This window comes from Schistocerca piceifrons, chromosome X (assembly GCF_021461385.2).
Source record: "Schistocerca piceifrons isolate TAMUIC-IGC-003096 chromosome X, iqSchPice1.1, whole genome shotgun sequence".
NCBI classification, from domain to species: domain Eukaryota; kingdom Metazoa; phylum Arthropoda; class Insecta; order Orthoptera; family Acrididae; genus Schistocerca; species Schistocerca piceifrons.
In genome coordinates, this window is record NC_060149.1 from 243,422,422 (window position 1) to 243,423,187 (window position 766).

Consider the following 766-nt stretch of genomic DNA (forward strand, 5'->3'; position numbering starts at 1 on the left):
TGTTCACTCCCTACTCAAAATGTGTCTTCCGACGTGAGCTATTATCATCCTGAATGTTCTTAAGTGAGACAAATGTAGCAATGTGCCTGAATGAAATGCCATATTCGGCCCTAAGATTGTCGATAAAAGAAATCGAAGATTTGAAATTGTCCACGCTATCCATTTTAGAAGTTTCTAATGCCCACACGTGCAACAGTGAACTGTAGATCCATATTACATTGCTCTATCAAACTGCGATATTACATGCTCTTTTATAGTTTGCAATTGCGACAGTCTGTTTCCTTTGAAGCGAGCTCCTGCTCACCTTTTGGAACACACATAATTTAGAATTAATGTGCAATGTGATTTACTTTTAGTGTACTTACGGCAACGGCCTTGCCGCAGTGGATACACCGGTTCCCGTGAGATCGCCGAAGTTAAGCGCTGTCGGGCGTGGTCGGCACTTGGATGGGTGACCATCCAGGCCGCCATGCGCTGTTGCCATTTTTCAGGGTGCACTCAGCCTCGTGATGCCAACTGAGGAGCTACTCGGCCGAATAGTAGCGGTTTCGGTCAAGAATACCATCATAACTACCGGGAGAGTGGTGTGCTGACCACACGCCCCTCCTATCCGCATCCTTGCTGAGGATGACACGGCGGTCGGATGGTCCCGATGGGCCACTTGTGGCATTGAGACGGAGTGCTTTTTTAATGCACTTATACCGCCTCATTAGTTTGCTATGGGAATTGCAACCATGATTGTCATAGTCTTCATTAATGTTCTCCA

At 46.6% G+C, this 766-nt stretch overlaps 1 pseudogene; it reads left to right on the forward strand.

Moving 5' to 3' along the window:
- The first annotated feature begins 365 nt into the window (after window positions 1-365).
- LOC124723622 lies at window positions 366-483 on the forward strand (annotated as a pseudogene).
- Window positions 484-766: the final 283 nt, after the last annotated feature.